Consider the following 25,195-nt stretch of genomic DNA (forward strand, 5'->3'; position numbering starts at 1 on the left):
ATTAAACCTACGAATGAAAGTGTGAATTTACAGGGAGCTCCAAATAAGGTCCCCTATAGATGAGCTAAACAAGGCCCATGGGCCTTATTTGGAACATGAATTTTCTTCAAGTTTTTTCTTATTGTGAGCCTCATAAAGACGTTCAGTAATATACAGTAATTTGTTTATGAGAAAATTGTGAAGACAATTATCAAAGCTACGATAATTATTCTAAATTCGTAATTTAATTAATTATTTTTAGCATAATAATTGTGTTTATTTGTTAAAATATAATACTTTAATTCTTTTGGTATGTAATACCTACACACAAAAGTTTGAGTTTGAAAGGACTTGAAACACAGAATGTTTGATTTTATCACCTGAAAAACTGCATTTGGCGAATCCGTGGTTTGTGAAAACAACGTATCTCTAGTAATATCATTTCCCTATTATTTTTAGATGGAAAAGCTAAAGAACACGAGAGCACTTTGGACCGAAGAGCTATTTGCAGCAAACAATGGAGGCTATAGTCAAGGAATGCCTGTAAGGACGACAGCAGCGCGAATTAAAATCCCACGAAGGACACTAAGAAACCACCAAATTAATGGAAAGAATACAAAAACATTAGACAGACCATCGATTTTTACCTCTGCTCAAGAACACGAGGATTTTTAGACTAGCACAGATGGGCATGCCAGTAACGGGCAAAATACTTGGACGCTCAGTACACACTTTTTGTGATGAAAATAACATTAAAAAACCTTTTCAACAAGTTACGTGGACTTGCTGGGAGAAAATGGTTGGAACTGTTTTCACGACGTCATCCAGAAGTATCCGGAAGAAAAGTGCAGAGTATGAATCTTAGTAGGGCTGCTATCTCTGAGAGTGCCTTCGCTCCTTCCAAACTCACCAGGAGAGAAAAGCCTGAAGGAACCCCATTACAATCACAATCTGGATTCCAATTGCTCATACAGTACATCAGCCAAATCAAGTTGAAGCATTAGCCCAGAAAAGAATTTCGGAACAAAGAGATTCAGGGGACTCAAGCTCGGGGGCGGCTTTCGAAGAGGGGCTGCGGAGCTGCAGCACCCCCAGACATTTGTGGCTCTTGTCTCGTTTTATGTTGTGAAAAATATTTATTATACAGTCTCTATTTAGCAGCTCGAATTTTTAAAACATTTCGCTCTCAATGACATGCACGCAATCGTTAGTGAAGTTACTTCCTCCCCTGGTGCTGCCAGAGCGAAACCAGAGACAAGGACTATAGGGTGAAGCCACTTCCTCCCCTGGAGCTGCCAGTCTCGTCTCGGATGCTTTGCGCGTTAGTTTTACCCCTCCTCCCTGCTGCCCCTTGCCGTGAATCCAGAGTTTCCAGGCGCTGCAAAATTTGCAGCAGTTTGTCAGTAGCGCGCAGTTTTAAATACATTTTCTTTAATGTTGTGAGTATAACAAGTGCAACAATGTTTAATTCTGTACAATAATTACAGTCTATTCAGTTCAGTGCCTTAACAATTCAGGAGAAATGTGAAATTAAGTGCCCATCAGTTGAGTCTCATAATGGAAAGAGCCGCTAAACAAAATACAAAGGCTCGCATATTTTTTGTTAATTTATCCAGTATCCCTGCTTTCTTCTCTCGATCTCCACACAGTCTGTATTAAATTAATGTATTTCAAAGACAATTCCATCAGCTGGGGCAACAAGATGGATTTAAAATAAGAACAGTAAATGTTGTTCATGAGAAGAAAGAGCCATTGCTAGTATGTTTTCAAACCATAATGGAATCTGAAACATCTGACATCACAATAAATGAGGCAAGCGCCCTGATGCGTGCTCTTGAAGATCCTGAATTCAATTTCTGGCTCAGTTATTTTTTTCATTTATTGATGTATCATATATGTATATACAACCAACTATAACATCGCCAGTTAGATATTTCTAAGGTTCAAATCTACATATAAAAAATTAAATTATGGCTTATTTAACGACACTCGCAACTGCAGGGGTTTATCAGCGTCGCCGGTGTGCCGGAATTTTGTCCGCAGGATTCTTTTAAATGCCAGTAAATCTACTGACATGAGCCTCTCTCATTTAAACACAACTTACAAAATAAGGAGCATGGAACTAATCTTTAAATAAAGTAAGTTGCTTGGTTTATTTTTGTATGCAGCCCCCCTTAATTCAATAACCACGAGCCGCCACTGCTCAAGCTTCACAAGTGACATCTTCTCTCTTCATGACGTATCCAGTAACTTTTCCCATATCTCTAGTTATAATGAAGGATAATGAGAAATTTCGTTTCAAGACATGCAAACCAGCGACGAAAAAGCCCTTAATTACCAAGCAGTTGGGGTAACTAAGGAATTGTTTCAAGACAAAGAAGACTAAATCAGTTAAAACTGCAGAAGGACATAGGCCTACAGAGGACCGCGAAAGCAATAAGAATGGTGCTAATGCTCCTAAAGGTTTGAGCATGAAGACAACTCAGAAGAGGAAAATATGTCCTGTGCCTTCCGTGAAAGATCTTCTTGAAGCTGGACCGAATGCCATTTAAACTAAAGGAGTGAGAAAAGAAAGTTGGTTCTGCTATTTATGCAGGTAAGATCATATTGCTGACATGAGACTGTGTGTAAAGTGTTCAACTTATATTCATGAAGAATGCGTTGGACCTACGGCTAAGAAAAAAATATCCAGTTTTCTTTGCCCACAGTGTCATATTTAGATGAAAGACACAATACAACTTTTCTTTTTGAAAAGTACAATCTTTATGCTAAGGACAAAATATTCTGTTTTATTTTCCCAGAGTGTCATCTTAGACTGAGGACAACATACCAGTTCTCTCTGCCCAGAGAGTAATCTTCAGACAACAGTGAAAATATGGTGAAAATATTCAGTTTTCTTTGCCCAGAATGTGATCTTAGACTAAGAACAGTTTATGTAATTACACATGGGCCTTATTTGGGACAGATAGTGGGCCTTATTTGGAACAAGTCTGCCAAATAAGGCCCATTACTCACATTTCAAATATTGCACCATTATAGAAAATATTTTCAATAACTCTAAATCTAAGACCAGGTTTTCTTTACTGCTCACTTTGAAGTATGTTTTAGTACAATTTTCAGAATTTTATCTCCTTCAGTAACAGTACAACAGATCTTGATCGTTAAGTAGGCCGTATTTGGCACATGTACCTTATTACTAAAACTAGCCGTACCCGTGCGCTCCGCTGCACCCGTTAGAAATAAATATAAAGTAATTGCATAATTAAAATAGGACATTTGATCCAGGGAACATTCGTGTTTGATAGAAGGATAAATCGTTTAATATGTTACTTAATTTAAATTGTATTTAAAAAATTAAAATGCGATCATTTTGATCCAGAGACCACTCATTTGGTGCAATGACAATTCCTTTAACATGTTTCTTAATTGTTATTACATGCAACCATAATTTAATGAAGATTGACATATCTTTCAGTTTTAATGTGTAACTTATACTTTATATTACTTGTTATATGTTTCCATTGAATTATGGTAATAACTTAATTTTAACCCTTGTTTTCTACGTCTTCAGTAAATGGCGCTTGGCCCACTATGGTTCTGAACCCTTCAAATAACTTAAATAATGATACAGCGTAAACACCGATATGTAATTATATTTCATTCTTTTGAAAATGTAAGAATTCACGATCTCCTATGTACCATTGCCATGGAATGAATAAATGTGTTTTTTCTTCCTACTCAAAAATTTATATTTTGCACATAGGAGTTTCTGCAGGAACATCAACGCTATAATCTGAGGCGGCGGTGAAAATGTATTGTATTGTTATTTTAAAAGTCTTGTATATCCTTAAATATCACTCCTATCAAAATTTTGCATAGAATAAAAATGTACAAGAATAGCCTATCAAGTTTTCTGTGCATAAGAAGCTATTTTAATCCTACCAGTCCTCGATTCACTCAGAAGTTACTGTAATAACATTATATCATTATGTCCATCTAGAGAAACTAACTTTCCAATGGTGAAATAATAATTAATTATACAAATCGATTAATTTAGCTTCCGATATTACTTCATACTGATACAGAAACATTCCTCTGTAGGCTATGCTTCATAGCTTTCGATTGTTGCTATCCAAGGCCCCTTATAGACGAAGTCATTTGCTTTTTATTTCATTACACAACCTTAGATGGCAGTTATTTTAATTTTAAAACTCATTTATCTCATTAAATATCAGTCCTATCAAAATTAAAAAAAAAATAAATAAAAATTTTCGGAAATCACTTGTAAAGAAACTTTTGTTATGTAACATGTTTCACAAAAATTAATAATAAGCGAGATATTTCGAATTATTTAATTCAGGCCTCCTTATAAGCCCCCTTTTAAATAACGTATTTTGAATGCCATATAGCCTAAAATCTAAGTTACAATGAACTTAATTTGTATTCCAATTTTCATCGCAATCCGTTCAGCCATTACCGCGTGAAAAGGTAACAAACATCTAGACATACAGACAGACAGACATACAAACAAAAATTTCAAAAAAGCGATTTTCGGTTTCAGGATGGTTAATTATACATGTTAACACCAATTATTTTTGAAAAATCGAAAATTACCAGACAAATTTTGGCTACAGATTTATTATTAGTATAGATAATAATCAGTTATAATTCAGTCGTGAGATTTATCACAAGTAATGTAATATTACAAACAGTTTGCATTAAATACATTTACTGTTTTGCAATTCATTTTAAAGCTCCAGATAAACGTATTTCATGTAAACTGTTTGTAAGATTACATTAATAATTTTGGTAAGTCATAAGACTCATTTATAACAGATTATTATTTTTAGCAATAACATTATAATTGACTTACCTGATGCTTTAAAATCAATTGCAAACTTAAAAAAAATGTTACGTTTAGCCTATGTTATTTATTAATGTTGAGGAAATTGAGGCATATGTCAATGAACAACTACTGTAAATGGGAACTTTGAATTCGCATCGAAATGGTACATGGAAATTGTATATCCATGAATCAGAGAATATCATTTGGCTTGGAAGGCTTCGCAACCCAGCTAGTTATCTTTCCTTTCTTCAGAATAGTACTGACTACTCTGGAAGATCATAGCTTCCCTTAAATCGCTGCAGTGGGAGACGAGTTACGAAAGAGCAAAAGGAAAGAGACTCGAGTTATTCAACGTACAGCTGTTCGCATTAGAATCCATCAAAGAAAGTCACGTCAAATAATAACCTGCATTCCGAGTTACTGCTATATTAATCCCCTTGAGAATGTCTCGTAAGTCTTTTGCTAAAAAAGGAAAAAAAATTGTAATATGGCTACAAAGTGACTGAAAGGCGGATTTGCTCCGTGAATGCCGTCTGGCATTTCCAGGAAATTTTAATCACCCATGAATACAGTTTCGATTCAAATCTATTTCTTTTCCTTTCAAAGCTTTATTTTGCAGTCTTCAACGAATGGTGTGCTTGATTCACCAGAGTATTAAGTTCTATTCTCGCCGGAATTCTCTCGTCGCTTTCTGAGAGACTTATTTACCAATGTTGCCAGTTCTACATACTGTATAAATGCACAATGCAATAAGCTCAACTTCAAAAGATAGATAATGAAATGCTCCTAAATTTTATTACTCGTACAATCTGTAACATGTTTCCACAAGAACTTATTCAAAGGTATTTTCTGTTTAAATAAATCTATGAACAAAAAAGTACCGCGATCGACAATATTCGGATCTTCGCTTGTCTGTGCGTAAGCAAAAATGGCCTATCAATGAGGGCAGTCCGTAGCCTAATGCCTTGTAAGTTCAGCGAGTCATCTATACCGTACTTTCTTGACTCTCCAAGCTGACAGAGTAGTGAAAATAACTTGAAATGGTAATGGAAATTACGAATAAACGGCTGAACGAATTTTAATGAATGACCCGTCATTTTGAAGCTTGGCATCCAAGGATTTTCAGAAAAATAGTAACTTTCAGTGAAGCGTTAGTTTTCCTACATAATTTTCCTATTTTACAAAATCCACCTTTTGTCAGTTTTGAGAACTAGGCTAATTGCGTTTCAGAATTAAACAAAACACACTCTAAAATAAACAATAGGCTATTACAAGAAGGCAATGACATGCAGATTTGCAGACATATTTAGAGCTCAAATTCAATTATAGGTTATTAAAAACTTCAAGACTTACTAAAATTATTTACAGGTCTGATTCTGCGCTGTGTAATTTTCTGAGTACAGCTGTGTATTGGATATTAAAATCTACAAAACTTGAGGTGGTTTGATGACATTATTACCATTAGAAATGAAATATTATTATAGTTAATATCAGGATGTGACTATTTTTCATATGAATGCTACATTGATCATATGAAAGTGAAACGTTTTGGGCTTATATAAATAGATATAGAGAATATCTTAAATTAGATCTTCATTTCTATAATTTACTGAATGGCACACCCGTAAGTTTTGTTACTACAACACTTACGTAAGATAATAATATCGTTATTAAAAATCAAATATTTTTATACTTTTTAATCAAGTGGGGTTGGGTCTTTTTCATATACTTAATGGCGGTGTGGTGTAGATATTTGTATGCGTCATTCTCTTCAGTATTGCCTTGGGAGAGCGCAAAAATTACAGTTCTTAAGACCAAAAGTTATTACTTACTGACAAAGTGAGAGGCCTACAAAATGTTGTAGTCTCCCGATCATTTCAGCAAGATCTATTAGCAGGATAAAATGTTTTCATCCACTACTTTTCAAGCTCTACATGCAGCAGCTGTACCAAGATGCTATATCTATTGTTCGAAAGCATAGCAAACCTTGCATTTTTTTACAATCCACAATGATCTGAAATACGAGAAGCTATTGCTTTACTCCTACATATAAACCCCACTGAAAGTCCTAACATTGTTACTTACGTTTTCGCGTTGAAAGTGAAGGTAGATAGGTTCAAGAAAAAGTATTTGTTATAAAAATCCATTCAGAGAGAGTATGTTTCATTATTATGGAAGCAAATAACTTTCAAATTGTCTGATATTCTTCATTGAAAATAAATCTTTAAAATTTTTATTTGAACGTCTATTGAATTCAGTTTGCAGTTTGCATGTGGATTATTTCTTTCCGAAGTTTAAGATCAATACATCAGTCATTAGGCCAAAGCTAAGCGATAACTATTTTTACGATTTTCTGGTTTATATAATTTTTATATTAATAATTTATTTTATTTCTGTATAATTATAGCGTTTTTAAATAAAATGCCGATAATTTTTGTTCACTTAGCGATTCTTTGAGATATTTCAAAGAAAAAGATTTCATACATATTTGCTCGCTTTTGCTTCGTTTTCAAGTTATATATTATATTATCTGAAATTTTCATAGAGTGTTTCGGGAAAGCCATTGATTTGTTCCCAATATGTTCAGTCAATTTAAAAGAGCAGTGTATTATGATGGTAAATGATTGAAACTGTTTTATGCTCGACCATGCCGAAATGTAGTAATTATACACCTGGTAGCAGCCCTTTAATGAACCTCATTAATGTACACCCATTCATTAAAGTCCACCAATCAGAAAATACCATTGTAGCAATATGAAAGCGCAAGTATCGATTATTCTTGGATATGCAATCGAAAAACAACAATAAATCACCTATATTTGAAATAAAGTCAGTTCTGTTACTATAATAATTAGCGTTAATTGTAAATAATATTCAAATAAATTCAATTTGTCATCTCGTTTTTCAATGTCTAATTTAATTTTAAAGTTATATCAAGATTAATGTTTATTTTACTCTCTAGATTATATCAATCAATGTCGACATTTGTTTCTCGGAAAAAATCAATACTTTCGCGTCTGCGCATATCTCACAATTTACGAGGTATTGGACAAGGTCAGTTCCGCTTCTCAGTCAGATAAGAATAACATGAATACTTCCGAATAATTTGAAGTTAGAAATATGGTCGAGCATAAAAAGCCGTATGAATCTTGACTATAATGGTAATTAAGACGCTCGTATGAAAATTATGAAAGTCGCTTGCGCTCCTTTCATAAACATACTCTCGTCTTAATTACCACCATTATAGGCTCGTAGCATAATGTACTATTAGTTTTGTCCTTTAAATGTGCAGAAATTTGATCCGAACATAAGTAACATTATATTTGTTCGGATCAAATTTGTGCATATTTAAAGGACAAAACTTCTTTCAATAATTTATTATCGTACTACACTGCTCTTTTAAGTTGTCAGCAGATTGGGAATTCAATCAATGGCTTTCCCAAGACACGCTGTGAAATATGTCATAAAATAATTTTTATCTCGTAAAGGAAGAAAAAACGAGCAAAACTGTATTAAAGGTTATATATATATATATATACACACATATATATATATATACATATATATATATATATATCAAAGAATAACCCCTTCAAATAAATGGCATTACTTGCTTTGAACTCGGCATAATGTCTAGACAATATAATAATTTTATTATAAACACTTGTTCCTCAGCAAGCCGATATAATGAACACAGACTCCGAAGTAGTAGTAGTGCGTAACTATCATTTAATAACTGTTTTATTTTGTAATAGGTTTTAGAAACAATCCGTCACTATGGAAGTCATAGCACATGTTATAGTTTTCTTCGCATCTAGGCCGAATGACCGCGTCAAATCGGTCGTCAAGGCCACGTAATGCGTGTGTATATTGCGCAGTTAGTTCCATAATTCTTTTCATCGTGCAGCCTGGAGTGTGATAAGTATTGATATTATCAATTATGAGAATAATTTATGCTTAATCTACATAATAATTTTCCCTGGCGCCTTTTTAATGGCTCCAGTAATGGTGCCATCTATTGAGAACTAGCGAAACTCTTTCAAAGTTCGACAATTTTTTCTATCTTTGGTTCTGACTTATCCCGTGGCTGGAAAATTCGCTTACACGATCACAAAATCGTAGGTCAGATATCACTGAACGCCAGTTATTGAAAGAATTTCTTGCAATATAAAATCATTTCAAGTGACATCCACATACGTTCAAGTTCCGTAACTTACGAATGCACGTTATTCGTTATTATTATCTGCAAAGATCACGACGAAAATGAACATCACGGTTCAAGCATGTGTTTACTAGTATAGCTTCAGAATGACGGGAGTTGACTGTACTCCACGAACACGCAGCGACGACCTGTTTGTTTATATACTTATCCGTTGCATTACCTGTGTCCGGCGTACTACATAGGTTGGATAAAAAGTAATGGCAACACTGCTGTCACGTGACGATGGTGCGTTCGAGAGCTGCCAACTGTGTGGACATGAACAAGGACTGTTAGATGAGTTAGTGCAGCCAGCGGCGACAGTACTCCATCAATCTACTGCAGTGTGTAGAACGTTCACTTTCATAGGGATAGTGCGAGCGCCCTAAGACCATCCTTACAAAACTAGAGCAAAGTTCCTGGATCAAAATTGAAATGGCACGAGGTCATAGTGCACAAGAATGTTTTCAGAGACTGCGTGAAGCATGTGGCGATGCAGCGTTTCCATATCGCACAGTGGCACGATGGGTGAAAGCGTTCCGGGAAGGCCTTGTTGTACCGGTACCAAAGGGAAGGTGACGAAACCTGGAGTCGCTCGTATGAACCAAACTTGAAACGCCAGTCAAATGAATGGAAGAATCCCGGTTCTCCTCGTCCAAAGAAAGTGCGCCCTACACAAAGTGCTGTGAAGGAGATGTTCATTGTGGGTTTGGCACCACGCTGTACCTCCAAGGCAGACGGCAAACGCGGACTACTGGAACATCCACCGTACTCACCCGATATGATCCATGCGATTACGATCTTTTCACCAAAGTGAAAGAACCACTGCGAGGGACCCGGTACAATACCAGAGATGAACTTATCTGTGCTTTAGGGCGGTCAATACGGAACATCAACAAAGATGGACGCGCTGATGGTGTACGACGCCTTCCAAACATTTGGCAAAAGATAATAAATAAGGGAGGCGACTATATAGAAGGTACGTAAATGTTGTACCCCTGTGAATAAAGCCAGGTCAGAAATATCGAACTGTTGCCATTACTTTTTATCCAACCCATGTATATACCCAATGTGTCCTTAACTTCAGTCTTTAGGTAGCTGGAATACGAACCCTATTAATAAGATTTAAGATACTGTCACAGGAATCGACGAGAATAAATGAATCAAATCAATTTTTTTCTCTCACAGGAATAAGAGGAATTAAGCTAAGTGACCGAGATACGCTCTACACTCTCTGAATGCCTTAAAAGGACTCGAATCAAGGCTGATTCCAGTAAGGAACTTAACATTCAGACCTGACAATATCAGTGATTCTCCTTCCCCCCTCCGATTCTACTGAACTGCTAAAGTAGTGAAGAGTACTTTTTGAGGAAATGTATCTTTTGATTGCTATTATTTTCTGGTAGATTTTCTTCGCGTTGTAAAACGCGTATCGCAGCAGCCAGACCCTACTTTAATCCTGATAAAAATTTCATTACATATTTATGTTTTATAATACATATTTCTCTTTTATTCTCATTCAAAGCGTCTTAAAATATACATTTTGTATTTCATTCTTCAGACAGAAATAGTTTCCATTCTTGCTTTATAAAGTGTAAGAGACAATTTCTTATCTACATTCATAATATATATTGCAAAATAGTTACTGAAATTCACACTTTCAGCACTCACATAATAAGAGAAGTGTTTCCGGCGAAGCCATCAGTCTGTTATTTTGTGCATAGAGTTTTCTCGTAAATATTTCTGGGTTCTTATTTCAAGTGAATTTTCTGAAACACATTTTTATCTTTAAAGAATCCACATACAACGATATTTACTCCAAAAGATTTAAGATTATTTGAGGAAATCTTGCTGACTATTATACTCCTACTACGTCATACTACCTTTGACCAATAAAACGGTACGAAAGGACGTATTTCAACCAATCATGGCTGCTTATCGCACAATTTTATCGCGTCCCTAGCATTTGTTTAATTTTATCGCGTCCCTAGCATTTGTTTCTTTGTTTGCCAACATTTGAAACTGCGCTGGTCTGGACGTCAAATATATATAAAATTACAAACCACTCCAGTCGATGCACAGCAGTTTCAAATATGACTCGCATTGGCATTCAAGAACAAGAATTAATAAAAATCACTTATCATACCTATGCATCTTCTGAAATCCGATTTACATATAAATGAAGAGCACCATTCGGAAATCCTGAATAAGTTGAATACACCATGTAGGCCTAAATCAACGAGTTCCACTTCTATTAAGCACACGTCCAATACAACATCAACTGAACCACCAACCACATTCAAATTTGAAAATTGTACATTCAATAATTATTCCTTTTAAAATTATCCATGTTTATTTTTTATGTCATCGTCGCTAATTAAAACTTTTCTAACACTTGTGTATATTAGTTAGGTTATGTTATAGCTTCTGCTATATGATATTATGGATAATCACGTATCAGAGATTGTTTAATATTAAGATTTATTGAAAATCATCTGTCAAGTGACGTTGATTACTGGGATTCGGATAATTGAAGTGGAATGTTGCATTTTAATAAAAATGAAACTGAATCAACAAAGCCTTCTTGACTAGTAACATTGCCATCTTGTATAATAGATCGAGAACTTCTCGACGAGAAGGCATTGCTCACTACTGCCATCTAGCATGCATCTAGCGTAATATTTGTAATGTTGAGATGGTACAATAATACATTTGAAGACAGTTGTATTTTCGTAAGTCAATCAATATTTTATTGTATTGGAGTACTTCGTTACTTCTAATCTTTATATACTTTCTTCTAATCGTGTAATAGTCAATTAAATCCCACTCGAGTTTTGATTTTCTCTAGATAAATCAAAAGTCTAGTGAGATTACTATAAATAAATCAGATTTGTCTTCGATGATTCTGAATCAAAATTTAGTTATCCATGACAGTAATTGCTCTCAGTTAGCAATTTGTAGATGTCCAAAAATTAAAAAGTCAAATAAAGTAAAATGCCTAGGTATTATTATAGACCAACATTTACGATGGGATTGCCATATAAACTATCTGTGCCTTAAACTACGTAAAACAATTTATAAATTTGTTTTACTAAGACATTTTATGGCAAATATTTCTGAGTCCAGATCATTCTATCCTACAATATGGCATTATAGAATAGGGTGGGGCAATGAAGTCTTCACTCATGCCATTAACATTATTACAGAGGAGAATTATAAAAATATGTCTTAAGAAAAAAATTGATTATCATACACGCCTCATATACAAGGAATTCAATGTACTGAATATTAAACAAATATACATATATACCATATTAAAATATTACCACAAAAAATAATAATAATTATCATGACCATGGTTACAGTATAAGAAGACAAATTATATCATGTCCTTTGTTTGAACCCAAATGCAATTTCTGAAGCAGGACTAAGGCATACCTCAAATTTCGGCCCGAGATTGTATAATAACTTCATTAAAAACATTCAAAATTAACATCTTCCAATAATAAATTATTTGAAAAGCAAGCACTTCAACTGATTTTAAACACTGATTAGTATATATATATATATATATATATATATATATATATATATATATATATATTCACTTTTGTTATTTTTTCACTTTTTCTTTACACGAAATTAAAAAAAAAAAAAACAAATAATTTCTAAGTTAGGAATCTTTCAATGTTTCAAAATTCAATAAATCAATTAAAACTAAAATATCATTTATGTATATAATAATTATTACTCCATTATATTATTGCATAATATATTGCATTTATTTTACAATTGTATTATTTAATATTTTTATTTTCTCTTTATTATTTGTACTTCCTAGTTAACCGAATCTTCTATGTTTTACCTGATATAATTTCATTGCATTTATTATATTATTCCTTCTTGCATTATTATTTTGATATTCATCACTTTCTTTTGTTTACATATATTTGATATAATTTCATTGCATTTCTTATATTATTCCTTCTTGTATTATTATTTTGACATTCATCACTTTCTTTTGTTTACATATATTTGATAAAATTTCACTGTATTTTTTATATTATTCTTTCTTGTATTATTATTTTGATATTCATCACTTTCTTTTGCTTACATATATTTGATATAATTTCATTCTATTTCTTATATTATTCTTTCTTGTATTATTATTTTGATATTCATCACTTTGTTTTGTTTACATATATTTGATATAATTTCATTGTATTTCTTATATTATTCTTTCTTGCATTATTATTTTGATATTCATCACTTTCTTTTGCTTACATATATTTGATTATATAAATTAAACAATTATATAGTTACTTTTTGTGTAGGCTTAAACTTGTAATAATACTTTTTCATTATTCGATGTAAACTCCACTCCCGGCCACAAGCTTTTGCTTCATCTGGAGTGCGAACCAAAAGTGTACCATTATTATGATCGTTCAAATAAATTATTATTATATTATTATATAATTGTACAAAATGTAAATATATTCGAAGTACATTGTACATCAGTCTTATGTGCAGTATCTGAATTCCTTAAATGAAGAAGGGGCAAATTTAATCTCTCATCACGAGGAGTATTCTTTGTTTATGTTTCATCTGATACGGTAAACTTTTTAAGAAATGTAGGCCACCATTCGTCAAAGTTTATTATCATAGTAGAATACTAGCTTACATGTAACATTTGCTTTGCTATTTACAATAATCGCCATGGAGAAAACTCGATCTTCCGTAGTAAGTTGCTTCTTAAAGAACCCGAAATCCCTGTCTCAGGATAAGGAAGTATAATCCCTCTCAGGAAAGAAGTGTGCAATCTCTTTAAATTGTTTTGATGCTGCCATACCTAGACAAAATCTTATCATAGCACGACACGGTCACTGTCATTGAGAGCTACATGTGGCGGAAAATAGAACTAAGTCACTGACTTAATGCGTTTCTTTGGAACACGCTCGATATGTATGTCTTATTTCCTCCGTAAAGAGAAGCGTGACTTAATTCCTTTCCATACCAAACGACCGGGTTTGGCAGTGCAATGTCTATGTCGAAGGCGTGTTGTGTTGGACTGGTGTCCAGAAAAAGGAAATTTATTTCTGAGTGGGAAGAAAATTTATTTTGTCATGAGTATAAGAGCAACATCCAATGCCTTATTTATTCTAAAATTATACGTCGAATGTATAAAGGCCCATTCACATTAAAAATTAAACATAACCGTAACATAAACACAGAAGTTTGCGCCCAGGCTACCAAATGGGATCATTCACAATGATTCACATAAGCATTGACATAAACATTACCGTAAGACGTTAACATAAAAGTTTGCAAACTCCAAACTTCCATGCTTATGCTTACGTGATTTGCAAACAGAACAAAATCGTGGACCGCTGAAGTATACGACAGAATATGGGGAAATGGCGTCGTTGTTATGTTTCCATGGTTACCAAGTATGTTTGCTGTTATGTTTATGTTCCCATCGTGAATAATTGTATGAGCAGCGAATAGGGATTACAAAGAATGGACACTGAGCGAATTTTCCTGTGTTTTGTTTCTCTGTGCCCCGGGGTTTAGTTGCACATTCAAGCGCTAGAGGTTAGTGTAATCGAGCATACGCTAAGATAATAACTGAGTATAGGGTTGAGACACAGGATCCAAACATCGCCTACCTTATTGCATAATCCAGTAACGCTTTGCTTCAAATAAATTCAAGTTAACAGATTTTCCTTATTTCTCAGTGACAAACTAGTTGTAATAATATTTTTTTATACTTTATATATAATAAATTATATTATAAAATTATGTATCAAATTCGTTTAATATTTGTATACAATATAATATAGGTATATGGTTTTACTTCTCATAGGAGTTTTGTTTTTCCATTTTCAGCGCTATCAAATCATTACATATTTTAACTTAATTTTAGCTTAATCTGACACGATTCTGACCGGCGTCGGGGTTGTATCCGGCGTGGCTTAGTGGATAAAAGCATCAGCACGTAGAGCTGAAAACCCGGGTTCAAATCCCGGCGCCGGAGAGAATTTTTCTCCGTTCCATCACTCTTTCATCATATTTTAACGTCTCAACTCTCATTATAAAGGAACTCTAGAGTCTACACATTACAGATAATGACGGATTTATTATTTCATCGGTTCAATTTATTTTATTTGAGTACACAATGTACCTACATGTATTAATTGTATGTGTTATATTTCCGCTGTGTCGACTGCTAGCTGGTGTGATCTCAGTGCCAACTCCTGGGAGAAAGCAGAATCTCACGCTCAGACTGGTTTCAAGGTCGTTGAAATCTGTCCTGCTACATCAAAGGTACCGGCGCGAAGTGTCCATACTGTATAATTATCTATACGCTGGTATGACTTCTTGACTTTACCGTAACGTTTACATTCTTAAGTTAACGCTTACGTTATGTTTAATTTTAATTGTGAATGAGCCTTAAGACTAATATAAAGCGACATCACGTGGCCCATTATTCTATACATATATTCACAATTAGAAGGTAAGCTCAAACTTATTTCTTACACAATTGAATATTGCTGTAACCGACATAACACCTGATTTTAAATCCATAATTTATAGTCACAGAAACTGCGCGAAAGAAAGTGAAGGAGAAAACATGACAATGAAAAAGAAACAAAATGACAGTAAACGTAAAAAGAGAATAAACTGAAAATAAAAATGACACTTAAACATTTTCATTTTCAGAAACTGTTTTATGTTAGGCTAATCACCACATGACTATAATTAATTATGTTAATGAGTTTACAAGTTAGTGAATGATTCATAAATACAGGTGGTCCGGGACAAAATTTACCAATAAGAATGGATGAAAATGCTGTTTGTGGGAATTGACAAAGGGACTTCCAAAGTTTCGAATGACCACTAATAAACTTCTATGTGTGCACCTCTTGTAGCACGACAGATGTCCAGGCGATATTCAAGTTCTTGCCATGTGTTTCGTAACATCTCTGGAGTGACAGTTGCACAAGCAGCGACAATTCTCCGACGCAGATCCTCCAAATCTGCCACTACAGTCTTGTACACAATGTCTTTTATGTATCCCCAAAAAAAGAAGTCCAGTGGGGTTAGGTCTGGGGATCTGGGAGGCCATGCTGTAGGTCCACCTCGACCAATCCATCGCTGAGGAAAGCATTCATTCAAGTGATCTGTAACATGTAATGCATAATGAGGCGGAGCTCCGTCTTGTTGGAAAACATATCCCTGTGGAATTTGAGGAATGGCGTAATTTTGCAGCGTATCAAGATAACATTTCCATTGATAGTGTTTTCCACAAAAAAGAACGGTACAATCACAGTTTCATGTGTAAGTCCGCACCAAACATTAATCTTAGAGCTGTCTCTTTCCAATTCCCTCACTACATGCGGATTTTCTGATCCCCAGATGCGACAATTATGCCTGTTGACGATCCCACAGACGTGGAAGGTGGACTCATCACTAAACACGACCTTCTGCAGATATCAATTTTCAACAGCATGTCACTAGCGAAATCATATCGTGCAGGCAAGTCGTTTGGTTTCAACTTTTGAACCAATTGAATCTTGTATGCATGCAGACGTAACCTCTTGTGCAGAACATCGTGGATAGTTGACTTTGGAATTGCAAGTTCCCTGCTGGCACGGCGAACAGACTCCGTTGGAATTCTGTCGACTTGCGCTTCTGTCACTTTCTTCCCGCGTGGTGTTTTCTCTCAAGAAGCTTTCTATGCCAAGTTGTTATTGTGTGCCTATCTGGTGGTTGCTTCTCAGGCCACTGTTGTCTAAATCTTCTCTCCACTATCTTCGGATACTTGAATTCGGCAAGCCAATAGCAGCATTGAACTTTTTGTTGCACTGTGAACGCCATTTTAATTACAGCTATGTCAACAACAAAGACCAAATGTTGCCAACATCACACATAAAACTTAAAATGTCCCCCTTTCATTTTCCGCAAATTTCATTTTCCTATCTCCATTATTACACGAGTTATTAAACTTTCTTATTGGTAAATTTTGTCCTGGACACAGTGTATAATGAATATGTTTGTTTTGTTTTAGTTAAAAATTTAGGGGTTTATACTGCAGAATATAGTTGGGCTGTATTATTTGCATGCAGGTATTAAAAATGTTTGAATGTAAAAATGAAATGTATTTGTTTTTGTAAATAGTACTTTAAAAGTATAAGTATATGCCATATGGTTATTGATTTCATAAAGATTTGTAACTTAGTTCAAAATACTAAATACGTTTTATTTTCGAACAAGCATTAGCTTTTGTAATATATCTTAACACTAATTATGATTAAATTTGTTGGTTGATTATATAATTCTGTTAATGAATTTATAATTCAATTAAATGTTTCATATTATAACTTTGTTCAATTTATGGCCATCTCAGTAACTAGGTACATGAACTCTCATCATCAAAACACTAATCCACACGTGTGGAATAACGGTTAGCGTGTCTGTCCGCGAAACCAGGTGGCCCGGGTTCGAATACCTGTCGGGGCAAGTTACCTGGTTGATGTTTTTTCCGGGGTTTTTCCTCAACCCAATACGAGCAAATGCTGGATTACTTTCGGTGCTGGACCCCGGACTCATTTCACTGGCATTATCACCTTCATTTCATTCAGACACTAGATAACCTAGATGTTTATACAGGGTCGTAAAACAACTCAATAAAATAAAAAAAATCAAAATATTGTAATCCGCCGTTGCTTCTGTTCTTTCTTGAAATAGTCTCCCGCGTTACCTGTGTGTTGTGCAATGCATTTCTTTCAATCTCTCAAGTCCACACCTGTGGAGTAACGATCAGCGCGTCTGCCAGTGAAACCAGGTGGCGCGGGTTCGAATCTCGGTCGGGGCAAGTTACCTGGTTGAGGTTTTTTCCGGGGTTTTCCCTCAACCCAATACGAGCAAATGCTGGGTAACTTTCGGTGCTGGACCCCGGACTCATTTCACTGGCATTATCACCTTCATTTCATTCAGACACTAGATAACCTAGATGTTTATACAGGGTCGTAAAACAACTCAATAAAATAAAAAAAAAATAAAAATATTGTAATCCGCCGTTGCTTCTGTTCTTTCTTGAAATCGTCTCCCGTGTTACCTGTGTGTTGTGCAATGCATTTCTTTCAATCTCTCAAGTCCACACCTGTGGAGTAACGATCAGCGCGTCTGCCAGTGAAACCAGGTGGCGCGGGTTCGAATCTCGGTCGGGGCAAGTTACCTGGTTGAGGTTTTTTCCGGGGTTTTCCCTCAACCCAATATGAGCAAATGCTGGGTAACTTTCGGTGCTGGACCCCGGACTCATTTCACTGGCATCATCACCTTCATTTCATTCAGACACTAGATAACCTAGATGTTGATACAGGGTCGTAAAATAACCCAATAAAATAAAAAAAATAAATAAAACCTTATAATCCGCCGTTGCCTCTGTTCTTTCTTGAAATCGTCTCCCGCGTTACCTGTGTGTTGTACGATGCATTTCTTTGAATCTCCCCAGCTATCGTTTTGAGCACATCTGACTTACGCCCTTTCCACCGCACACCATAGAATTCAGCAAGTCTGTGTGTCAAATAAAGCGTTCCTTTACGTCTCACAACATTGTTTGAAGAAATCTTACGGAAGAATGAAACAATAATAAATCCCAAACATGTGGGGTAAGTGGAGAAAATCCAGATGACTGGTGAATCTAATTTATATAAGCTCAACGTGATGAATGTGAATTAGTAAGGATTCCGTTTTGGAATAGACCACGGCCGCCCCGTGAACCCCGACATCATGTCGCTCGTTACGCGCACCTGGGACCGAGACCTGCACGTAATGCTAGCGGCTGTCCGCGCCGGCACACGTAATTCCAACTGATCACTGTTATCCATGAGTGCAAGTATTCGCAGTCACTCACATCAGCCTGAAATAAGATGCACTTATGTACGTCAAATGCAATTCAATCGGATAGTTCTCTAGCAAGCTCTAAGCTTTTCTGTGGTTATTATTATTATTATTATTATTATTATTATTATTATTATTACTTACAAATGGCTTTTAAGGAACCCGAAGGTTCATTGCCGCCCTCACATAAGCCCGCCATCGGTCCCTATCCTGAGCAAGATTAATCCAGTCTCTATCATCATATCCCACCTCCCTCAAATCCATTTTAATAAAGGGTGCGTCAGAAAGAACGGATGGATTTCAAACTATCGATACGCAACGAGGAGAGAGATATAGTGAGGGGGACCACGACTGTTGGGTCAGCCATAGAATGCAGTTTCAGTTGAGAACATGGTGTTGGTCTGGTGTACAACGTGCTTTCATCGTAGAGACATTTTTGAAAAATGAAGAGTCTGTGATCGCCACTCAGGACTCATTTCGACATCGGATGTCACGCTAGGATTCCAACTCGGAATACAATTTTGCGGTGGGTGGCTTCATTTCGTATCACAGGTTCAACATTAAAGAAGAAATCACCTGGACGAAATTCTATTGCACTGAGATTGTCCGAGGCTACGGTAAGATCTCGCGCCCTGCGACTTCTTTCTTTGGGACCATTTGAAGGCGTAAGTTAGTAAACATCGATCACATACACTGGACGACCTGAAGACTGCGATTCGTGAAGAAATCGTGGCAATTGCACCAGCTATGACTGTGAAAGTGATGGCGAACATCAGAAAACGTCTCGATGCCTGTATTGAAAGCCAAGGACATCATATGGATAATGTTGTTTTCCATAAATAAACTGCATGTATTGGTGAATATGTTGATAACAATAAATTTTTGATTTGATGAATCTTTACAATTTTCTTGCCATGTGAAATCCATTAGTTCTTTCTGATGCACCCTGTATTATCCTCCCATCTACATCTCGGCCTCCCTAAAGGTATTTTTCCCTCCGGTCTCCCAACTAACACTCTATAAGCATTTCTGGATTCGCCCATACGTGCTACATGCCCTGCCCATCTCAAACGTCTGGATTTAATGTTCCTAATTATGTCAGGTGAAGAATACAATGCGTGCAGTTCTGCGTTGTGTAACTTTCTCCATTATGTTGGGATCCTTACATGTTGGGATCCTTACAGATTAGAACATATTAAGACACTGGAAAAGATTCAAAAACGGGCTCTTGAGTGTTGTCGGAAAAATTCACCATTAAAATGGGACACACTCACGGACAGGAGAACGCGAATTCGATTATGCGCAATGTTCAAAACATACAGAGGTGAGTCTGCCTGGAGAGAAATAAAAAATAGGTTGCAGCCGCCAAATTACTCTTCAAGGAACGACCACTCATATAAATTGAGGGAAAGAAGGCAGAGGTCGGACACTGGAAAGTTTTCTTTTCTCAATCGAACTATCAGGGACTGGAATGCTTTACCTGCAGGCTTACTAAAGGCTTTACCAACAACCAAAAATGTATTTAAAAATAGGCTTAAGGACCTTACTAATAGACGGTAATTATACACAGTATTTAAAGGGTGTAAATGATATGTTCTTATTGAAGTGTTGCATCAGTGAAGAATTATGTTGTGTCAGTGAAGTGTGTTGTATCAGTGAAGAAGTATGTCGTGTCAGTGAAGTGTGCTGTGTAAGTGAAACGTGTTCCTGTCAGTGAAGCTTTATAGTTTATAGTGGCAGTGCATAGTATTTGAACAGTGAAATGTTTTTGAAGTGTAAGTGAAATCAGGATAGAATCAGTGAAATGTGTCGTAGTTCCATTGCGGTGAGTGAGTTGACAGCGAAATGAGTGTAATTTGAAAGGTACTTGTGCAGATATGAACATATCATACTCGTGGGTTTTAGTTCGATCTTAGTTTTAAGATACAAATTAGATTTATTTCAAATGTTATTTTAAGTGATCCTTTCATTTAATTCAGTATATTCAATGTTATTATTATTATTAATTATTGTTAGTATTATTATTAATTGTATTTTTAATTAATAAGTTTATTATTGTCATTATTGAGTGTAATTAGTTACCACTGCCACAGGGTATATACCCACTGCAGTGTGAATAAATACATACAGTACATACATTTTTTATTTATTTATTTTCTTATTGTTACTAGCATTATATGGTACTAATTTTTATTGTATTTATCTGATGCATGTAACCTATAAGATAAAACATTGTAATAAATATAAATAGATCATTTTCTTAATTAATAACAGTGTATATCTCCAATAAATGATTTCTTAGCATCGCCACAGATACACTTGATTGTACTTGTCATTATCTCTCGTCACTAGAGAGTTCTTGAAATTTATATTTTCCCCACCATTCATTAAATATTTTTGATACGATATCTCTTGCACAAAAGGGGAGATCTATAACTGAAACTAGATTAATATATTTCAGTATTATTTGTATTTATCCTGGTAATAATGAACAGTTTGACTCGTAGACATTTTGTTTTTTCAGCATTAACTTCCCATGATTTTACGAGGACATTCGAAGAGAACGGCAGTTACGTAGACTTTCAGCTCCCCACTACTACCATTAATGCACAACACAATGTCAATACGGCGGTTGCTGTCGTCTGCGATACAACGAATTTTCTGTTGATTTTCGAGTTCGTCATTTTTTTCCGGTTATTATATGCTTATTTAAGTTGTGTTAACTCTCGCTAGTGGTTTTATATTTTATTTTATCCGTCTTAGTATTTATTTTATTATTGTAAATATTTTTGTTTCCTCACTATTATTATTATTATTATTATTGTTATTATTATTATTGTTATTATTATCATTATTATCATTATTATTATTAATATTATTATTATTAATGAATTATTTCTATTACAATCTTCGTATCATTTCTGTACTTGAAAAATAAGTAATTAATTATGCAAGTAATGCAATACCAATTTTCCTAAATTTTAGTGCACTTTTAAAACTATTAACAAATCTGAAAATATATTTTTTCTGTTCTCTTCCGTATGTCAAGAAACTGGAAAAAAATTATTTAATTAACTTATGTACTAGCTAAATATTAGGCCTACTTATAATTCTTCAATCTGTGATTTTCTAATAATTAAAAATAATAGAGTTGGATATGTTAAAGCTCGTACAGTAAAATGTTTCATTGGTTCTTCTGTTGTGTAGATATTTTTGTTGTTAGGTTATCAGGGTAATAAATGAATTGGAGTCTACATATAATCATATTGTATTTGAGTGTCCTGAGCTGTCAGTTCAAATCAGAAGCACCCTAGAAACTAAATTTAATACAAGCAGTATTATTGAGTGTTGAAGTACTTGTTCATATTTGAGCCTACATGTACGTATTTGCACATTCAAACACTCCACCTCTGCATTGTTTTTACATAAGCTATTCATTTGAAACATTTAAACCAGCTCATTGCCCTCTCAGTACGTTTCATTATGCCTTGGGATTTTCTTGATAATGCAGACAGCTTATGTTATGAGTGTGCTGACTGCTACAAAACGTAACAATAAATCTGTAACATCTTTATTCTAATAACGAACATGTATTCCATTTGACTTCCAGATCTTTATATTATTTGTACCTTTTTCGCTGTGTACTTACGAGAATGGTTGAGTGGTTCTTGGAAATAATTACCATTTGCTATTCCAGTGTTTTTAAACCATTGGCTCACAGTTAAGAATTTTCAAGTTCTGTAGGCCTATCAGTAAAGACCTGGACTTAGTGATGACGATGAATCAGTATAATTATAATTATCCTGAAGAATGCTCATCTGACATCAGCGATACTGTGGCCAGACGCCATCCTAGAGGAAAGGATATGAAGTTCATAGTGACAGTTTTAAAAATACAGGATCTTTCATAAGTAACGAGTAGGCCTATATGGACACTGAGCGAATTTTCCTGTGTTTTGTTTCTCTGTGCCCCGGGGTTTAGTTGCACATTCAAGCGCTAGAGGTTAGTGTAATCGAGCATACGCTAAGATAATAACTGAGTATAGGGTTGAGACACAGCATCCAAACATCGCCTACCTTATTGCATAATCCAGTAACGCTTTGCTTCAAATAAATTCAAGTTAACAGCTTTTCCTTATTTCTCAGTGACAAACTAGTTGTAATAATAATTTTTTATACTTTATAGCCTATATAATAAATTACATTATAAAATAATATAATACATTATAAAATTATGTATCAAATTCGTTTAATATTTGTATACAATATAATAAAGGTATATGGTTATACTTCTCACAGGAGTTTTGTTTTTCCATTTTCCGCTCTATCATATCATTACATATTGTCCATTACCAATGTAATTGATTATAGTATTATAATTAAATAATAATTATTATTATCTTATTCAATTTTGTCTGTAAAATTGTAGTGTACTTTGTAAATTTGTAGAATAATATAAGAAATACAATGAAATTATATCAAATATATGTAGGCAAAAGGAAGTGATGAATATCAAAATAATAATACAAGAAAGAATAATATACAATGAAATTATATCAAATATATGTAGGCAAAAGAAAGTGATGAATATCAAAATAATAATACAAGAAAGAATAATATAAGAAATACAATGAAATTATATCAAATATATGTAGGCAAAAGGAAGTGATGAATATCAAAATAATAATAAAAGAAAGAATAATATAAGAAATACAATGAAATTATATCAAATATATGTAGGCAAAAGGAAGTGATGAATATCAAAATAATAATACAAGAAAGAATAATATAAGAAATACAATGAAATTATATCAAATATATGTAGGCAAAAGAAAGTGATGAATATCAAAATAATCTTGATATGACTTTAAAATTGAATTAGACATTGAAAAACGAGATGACAAATTGAATTTATTTGAATATTATTTACAATTAACGCTAATTATTATAGTAACAGAAGTGAATTTACTTCAAATGTAGGTGATTTATTGTTTTATTGTTGTCTTTCGATTGCATATCCGAGAATAATCGATACTTGCGCTTTCATATTACTACAATGGTATTTTCTGATTGGTGGAACACCTGAACTTTAATGAATAGGTGTACTTTAATGAGGTCCATTAAAGGGCTGCAACCAGGTGTATAATTACTACATTTCGGCTTGGTCGAGCATAAAATACTTTCAATCATATACTGTCATAATACACTGCTCTTTTAAATTTACTGAGCATATTGGGAACAAATCTATGGCTTTCCCGAAACACACTACGAAAATTTCAGATAATATAATATTTAACTTGAAAACGAAGCAAAAGCGAGCAAATATGTATGAAATCTTTTTCTTTGAAATATCTCAAAGAATCGCTAAGTGAACAAGCTGACGAATGCTATATTTATTTCTGTAAATTGTAAATAAATTTGAATTTGAATTTGAAATCTGAATATGCATTTCTGGATTCGCCCATACGTGCTACATGCCCTGCCCATTTCAAGCGTCTGGATTTAATGTTCCTAATTATGTCAGGTGAAGAATACAATCCATGCAGCTCTGCGTTGTGTAATTTTCTCCATTCTCCTGTAACTTCATCCCTCTTAGCCCCAAATATTTTCCTAAGAACCTTATTCTCAAACACTCTAAACCTCTGTTCCTCTCTCAAAGTGAGAGTCCAAGCTTCACAACCATATAGAACAACCGGTAATATAACTGTTTTATAAATTCTAACTCTCAGATTGTTTGACAGCAGACTAGATGACAAAAGCTTCTCAACCGAATAATAACAGGCATTTCCCATATTTATTCTGCGTTTAATTTCCTCCTGAGTGTCATTTAGATTTGTTACTGTTGCTCCAAGATATTTGAAATTTTCCACCTCTTCGAAGGATAAATCTCAAATTTTCATATTTCCATTTCGTACAATATTCTGGTCACGAGACATAATCATATACTTAGACTTTTCGGGATTAACTTCCAACCCTATCGCTTTACTTGCTTCAATTAGAATTTCCGTGTTTTCCCTAATCGTTTGTGTATTTTCTCCTAACATATTCACGTCATCCGCATAGACAAGAAGCTGATGTAACCCGTTCAATTCCAAACCCTGCCTGTTATCCTGAACTTTCCTAATGGCATATTGTAAAGCGAAGTTAAAAAGCAAAGGTGATAGTGCATCTCCCTGCTTTAGCCCGCAGTGAATTGGAAAAGCATCAGATAGAAACTGACCTATACGGACTCTGCTGTATGTTTCACTGAGACACATTTTAATTAATCGA

At 34.5% G+C, this 25,195-nt stretch overlaps 1 long non-coding RNA gene across 1 annotated transcript in view; it reads right to left on the minus strand.

Moving 5' to 3' along the window:
- Nucleotides 1-25,195, minus strand: part of LOC138704356 (uncharacterized) — a 964,225-nt gene that overhangs the window by 11,578 nt on the left and 927,452 nt on the right. The window lies entirely within an intron of this gene.

Source organism: Periplaneta americana, chromosome 8, assembly GCF_040183065.1.
Source record: "Periplaneta americana isolate PAMFEO1 chromosome 8, P.americana_PAMFEO1_priV1, whole genome shotgun sequence".
Classification (NCBI taxonomy): domain Eukaryota; kingdom Metazoa; phylum Arthropoda; class Insecta; order Blattodea; family Blattidae; genus Periplaneta; species Periplaneta americana.